General features: G+C 41.0%; 1 protein-coding gene across 2 annotated transcripts in view; it reads right to left on the reverse strand.

The window, feature by feature from the left end:
* Positions 1 to 5,061, reverse strand: part of TENM2 (teneurin transmembrane protein 2) — a 753,140-nt gene extending 748,079 nt beyond the window's left edge. For both annotated transcript variants that reach the window (XM_083430660.1, XM_083430659.1), the window contains exon 1: positions 4,645 to 5,061. The gene's annotated coding sequence lies outside the window, so the exon portion shown is untranslated. The remainder of the gene's footprint in view (positions 1 to 4,644) is intronic.
* Between the last annotated feature and the right edge of the window lie 939 nt (positions 5,062 to 6,000).

The following is a 6,000-nucleotide window of genomic DNA, read 5'->3' on the forward strand; positions in this document are numbered from 1 at the left end:
CAAAAATACTATACAAAGATCAGCTAATAGAAGAGGCTACAATTTAATATTAAGAAATGCCTCTAGTGGATTAAATGAGACCAATGTTGCAGCTACACTTTCATTTTAAAGAATGCTGTTTTGAAACCCCATGTAACGAAGAACTGCAAGAGTAAACACACAATGTGCCACAAGACTAGAGACCACTGGTGCACAAAGACAGTCTTTTATATGACTGAAACAGCTTGATACATGCACAAAGTCATTTAGTACCTTACCTCCTACACATACTGTTTTTAGGTCTACTATATGTGAATTGTTCTGCACAGTTAGAAATCAAAACAAATGATGCGTTGATGTTAATTGCCGTGGAAACATAACAATGTGAACAAAAGATCCCCCCAAAACTTGATTCCCCCTGTGCATTGTGTCCTAAGTAAGAATGATGTATTTTTCTATACATGTATACCAGAACAAGTATTTTACAAGAGGCACTCATAGTTAGACTGAAAAATTGCATTTCATCTCAATTCATGAAATGATCTCATTAGTTTTACAGCAAACACTTGTCATATTCTGTAAATGTGCTGTTGGTTAACTTGTAAACTACCCCAAAGCACTTGAATTAAAAAGTTGTCTATTAATTTATAAAATAAATTATGTATTATTTTACTTTTTCTCTTTGCATTACACAAGCAGGGGGGTGGGGGGGGTGGGAGCTTTTTTCCAAAAAGAATTTGACAGCTATATTTACACAGTAAATGTTAAATTGTAAATGTTCACTACCACAATCCTTACACTTGAATAAATCTTGACTTCTGGGTAAAATTATTGTTAAGAAGGTTATTTATTATTATTCTATACTTGTGTTACATTATCACATTCACCTCTAGCAGTTACTATATATATATCCATTACTTTTCAAAGGTCAATGGGAACTGGCTGGTAATACTGCGTTCTAGTGACTCTCCATTTAATTTGCAAAAAAGGGCTTGAACGAACTGACAGAGGAATCCTGAACTGATTTACTTAGAAGTATATCACACTGATTTCAAGGCTGAGATTCTAAACACACTCACTAACTTGGAACAGAGCACAGTTATATCAATGAGACTGAATTTTAAGAAATGTGCTGAGGATTAGGATATAGGTCATTCTCTCTTAGTTTAGCCTCCATCACTCTAAAAACGGGGGTGGGGGGAGAAACCTTATTACAATGTCAGCTCAGACACCTCCAGTCTTTTCCAAATACAACATGAGTCCTAAGACGACAGACAAATCTGACTGTCAGCCGCCTCAGATCAATACTCCTGGAGCAGTAGTAATTCTCTCTCTGACCCAACAACTGCAGGCACCTTTTGTCTGCCTTCCTATGTAGCTATTTGACTTCTGGAGGAGGGTACAGAGATTTAAAGCATAGGTCATTCTGCAAGGGGGATCATTTGTGACAGTATTCTCATCCAACTATTCTTCCCTTCACAACATATAAAAGATGAAAGTTGTGCTTCTTGCAAATAAAACTAGCATCCATCTCTTACCTTGCAACATTTGTCTTTTTGTCTTTTTTTTGGTAATAACAAGATTCTAATTCCATAAAGTTGAGCAAAACAAATATTTGCAGTTAAATTCCATTATATTTTTAGTCTCTTTAGAAGTTCACTCTTTTAAAACAACTAGTCCAGTATATGCATTTAGGAAAATACATCACCCTGATTTAGGACACAAGTGGTTCATTTTGGGAGTCAACCATTTGTTTCACATGCCACTATTGTCCTCTTCTATTTATATAAGTTCATATCACACTCAAGTTACTTTAATGAACTAAAAAGACAATCTTATTAATTTTAGTATAGAAGTTATGACAGAGGGTTTTTTAAATAAAAAATAGTGATCCAACTATATAACAGTTCTGAGTCATATGAGCAAAATGAAGTCATGGTGGGTTTTTGTGTTTTAAACTGTGAAGTGTGAACATCTGTATTTCATGCATTGCTTTTTTAACCTAAGAAATAATATACTGATTTGCATATTCACTTACTTCTATTTGATTTAGTACCCAACAAATATTGGGTACTAAATCAAATAGAAACAACTATAGTGTTTGTGCAACAATGTCATTTCTGGCACCAAGAAATGCCAAGAAACCAAAAAGTCATCTGACAAATGCCTGAAATGACTAGATTTTATTCCCTGATCATAACCAGTACACACAGGTGGGGATAGCACGCCTAGAAATGGGTGGATGGGTGGAGTTTGCTGTGCTATAGACACAGAAGAATCCAACCCAAAATATCTTTGTAATAACAAACTCTGTAAACCAAACATCTTGATTCAAAATACCAAAACAGTCCAACTGAATGCCAAACAAATACATTCATGTGACCCTAATAAGAACAGTGACCAGGCACACAATCCACAGGGAAGTTCTCTTCTGCAAGTCCAACTGAAAGGAACAGGACTTATGTGAGAAAATGTTAGCACTATTCTGCAACTCCCATTTATTTCAATATGGCATTCACAATAAACACTTCCCAGTAGATTATGCCCCAAATCACTTGACAAAGAACACTGAAAGAATGCATAATTTAAAGTAATGCATATTCATAGGATAAAACATATGGTCACAAACCAGCCCAAACTAAGTATTTTAGTTTAGTTTAGTTTAATGAGAGAGATTTAAGCATGAGATTCTCATTGAAATCAATGGGGAGAAAGTGCTTATTTTTATTGGATTTTGCACATTGTTAAATAATAGTTGAGAAGGAAAGCAATATTTAAAACTTGAATTACTTTGAATATCATACTTATATAAGTGAATGCTTTTTATTTTTGGCATTTTGCCAAAGCCCGCTTGAAAGACATCTATGACCCTTGTCAGTGGTAGGAAAACTGACATTGTTTGATAGCAATAGTAAGGACATCTTTTGAAAGACTCAAAACTAAAACATGTCAGTCTTATTTGGTTTCGCATCCTTTCAGTTAATATGAAATTATCATTAATTAATATGAACAAAGTGTAAAGAGAATAATACACAACTAATATCCCAAGTTAATGTTAAATGATAAAGTTTGGGCAGGTGATTTGTGATGCTAGTCTCCCCCCCCCCCCCAAAAAAAAAGAATTATATGATTTAAATTAATTTAATAATTAACTGTTTACTATCCTGACTATCTCTTCTGAAATTCATGACCTTTAGAAAAGTTTTATATAAGGTCATATTTTAATGTAACACTATAGTGACTCCTGGAGTTTCATTTATGGAAGACCTTCATTTTTAAACTCATGCAGTTGAACATGGCAAAGTATAATTTATATAGTATTATTTCAACAGAGTGTCTCTAAAACCTGAAGCTGTATTTAGACTTATTTTTTACATGCAGCATTGGCATCAAATATGTTTTACAGTGCAACTTGAATGTTTCTATAGCCACTGCTGACTGGCTTGCATATCTTCCCTTCCATAAAGAACTAATAAATAATAAAGAACTAATACAATTATGAACTTTGTTAAAAAACAGAACTGATAAATATAGTTAGTCCATATCTTATGCATTGGTTCTAAACATATGTTATGACTGTTTGTCCTAAAATTTAAAGCTATGCTTGACAGGAAGACCTTAAAAGGAGATATAATTCAAAGGTATCAAAAGCCTGCCACCTTACAGCTCCATTTGCTTTCATCAGGTTTGCTAACCTAAATATCACTACACCAATTGGCACGATGATAATAAATCAAGCTGCTACACAGTGTAAAGTCTACCAGGAGTGATATCAGCAAATACTAGACACTGGACTTAGATATGAGTAGTACAAAACTAGCAATCTCCCTCTCCCACCACATTTTGGAATGCATATTAAGTGGAATTTAGCAACAGCTCAAGCACTGGACAGTATGTGATGCACTAAAGCACGTCCACGTTTATGGTCTTTGCAAGCAACATGAGCAGTGTTTGTCCTTTATTGCCTCCTGGAAATCTGCAGCAGTAATGCATAGCAACATTTATAAAATAAAATAAAAATGACACATAGAATACAAATGCTTTCTTGCTCTTAGTTCTGACTATTCCAGCCAACGTGCCCCTTTGCAAAGCAGTTTCTGGGTCAAACGCCACCTCTCTCATCTATCGCGTTACCCAAAAACTGGAATAAAATTGCACTTGGCATGTGTGTGGGGGGGGGGGTGTGCAAAAAAAAAGGAACCTTGAAGACCAAATAAATAAATAACATAACGTTCAATAGAAACCACCCACTAATAATAAACAGCCCACAAACCAACAACATGGAAACTCCACTGAAGCACAACAAATGTCAACAGCCAAAGATGACAATTAATGGGCAGAGAAAGCAGCAGCAGCAGCAGCACTTCTAGAGCAGGGACCAGAGAGCGAGTCCTCCTGGAACTCGGGCAACTAATGACCTCTCTCCAAGTGCTGAATCCAAGGAGACAAACCCCTCGCCGGCGAAAAAGCAGCCGAAGTTGTCGCGTGCAATTACGGGAGGCAAAGGGGGGGGGGAGGGAGGGGAAGACCGAAAGAAAGCGGGGGGGGGGTAGGGGGGAGAGAAAGAGAAAGAGCGAGCGGGCTGCAGTTTGAGGCGCCGATGCAGAGCTAGGAGAACCCCTTAAGCATGCAGACAACTACACGACAGAAGTGAAGAGCGTTTACCAGCGGCGGCGGCGGCGGCAGCAGCAGGTTGAGCAGCCGGAGCTCCTCACACCATCTCCGTGAGGTAACTTCGCCAGCAGAGCCCTGGCGGATTCCTTCACTGAGGGAGGGGAGGCCCCTCCTGAGGGGAAAAAAGGCGCGATATCCCGAGCGGCCAAAGCGTCTCTCCTGTCGCCGGGCTCGTGCCTCCACCGGCGCCGGGGAGAGCCGAGGGAGGAAGGCTGCCTGCCTTGCCTGCCTGCCTGCCTTGCCTGCCTGCGAGCTTAGCCACCCAAGCAGCTCAGTGGCAGCTGCTCTCTGAATCCAGCCTAGCGGCGGGCGGCACAACCACCAGGTTGCACGAGCTCCTGAATGGGGGGCGCGAGCCAATCCCCGGGCTCAGTGGCGCGCGCGCAGGGGTACCGTGCACAGGCGCGCCCGGCCGCCGGCTGCCTGCAAACAGCGAGAGCAGCAGCAGCAGCAGCTTTAAAGCCAGAGCGGCAGCCGCGGCGGCGGCGGCGAACAGCGGCCGCTGGGTTGGTGTTTTATTTTTTTTGCTCTGTGCACGGCTGGGGAGGTTATGCAGGGTGCGAGACGCGAAGGAGGCATTTGTTTTCCCTCGCGGCTGCTCAGGCAGTTAAAGGGGAATCTCAGATATATATATATATATTTCCCCCTCTCTCTCGCGCGCGCGCCAGGCGCTTTCCTGCTGCTGAGAAGGTCCCGCATAGGCGAGCGTTGGCGAGGCGGGGAGGCGTTTGCCAGCGAAGGTAGCAGGCGGTTGGGGGTCGGATGTCAAGTTCCCAGCAAGTGCTTGGGGCTCAGGACCAAGGTCCCTGACAGCATTGGAGGGGAAAGGGTGGAGTTTCCCTCAGCATCTCCATGGCGGTGGGGCAGGTAAGATGGCTCTCTCGTGTGCTGTTAGGCGTGCTGCCTCCCACCTCCCAAAAAAGCCCTCTTTAATAATTGCACCGAAGGAGTCAATGGACATTTCATTTGCACGTTGCTATGGGGAATAGGGAATGGCACTAGGGAAAAGCTGAACAGGGAAGAATTTACTGGCAGGCTGAGGGCCTCAGTAAAAGTAAAATCTATGGTGCACTTGAAGGATCCTGGATTTTTAAAGTAAGGATCACATATGCTTTGTCAAAAACACACCTCTTGTTTATCCGCCTTCCTCATCTCTTTACCCTCTGATAGCTGAGCAATATATTTTTAGGACCCACCCTATTCTTCATTTTGTTTTACCTGATTTTAATCTTTTCTTCTTATAGTGCTGTAACCCACCTTAGGCCCTGTGGTGAAAGCCAGGTAAGAAATCAAATAGAGAAATAAATACGCCTTTTTTTAAAAAAAGGATCCAGCAAGGCCTGTATG

The sequence above is a fragment of the Podarcis tiliguerta genome (assembly GCF_965153285.1).
Source record: "Podarcis tiliguerta genome assembly, chromosome: 2".
Taxonomy (NCBI): domain Eukaryota; kingdom Metazoa; phylum Chordata; class Lepidosauria; order Squamata; family Lacertidae; genus Podarcis; species Podarcis tiliguerta.